Genomic DNA, 279 nt, shown 5'->3' with positions numbered 1-279 from the left:
TGATAGATATGGGACCACGAGAGACCCGAGGCAAATAAAGGTCTCCAGTATGGATTTTCCTAATGCTGAGTCCCTATTTTTCCCTTTTCATTGCGGTTGGTTAGACCCATTTGGGCTGCGCATATACAATTCGTGATCGCATAAAAGGAGACCGAGAGAGGAAAAAGAAGGAGAAAAAAGGGGAAGAAAAATACCAATTTATAACCCACGTTTTTCCTGAATTTCGGAGACTGTGACTTTTTTAACATTAGGAAGTTCCTATATCACCAGATTTGAGAG

The sequence above is a fragment of the Penaeus monodon genome, chromosome 20, assembly GCF_015228065.2.
Source record: "Penaeus monodon isolate SGIC_2016 chromosome 20, NSTDA_Pmon_1, whole genome shotgun sequence".
Taxonomy (NCBI): domain Eukaryota; kingdom Metazoa; phylum Arthropoda; class Malacostraca; order Decapoda; family Penaeidae; genus Penaeus; species Penaeus monodon.
The sequence above is the reverse complement of the archived record's forward strand: the minus strand, read 5'-3'. Positions refer to the sequence as shown.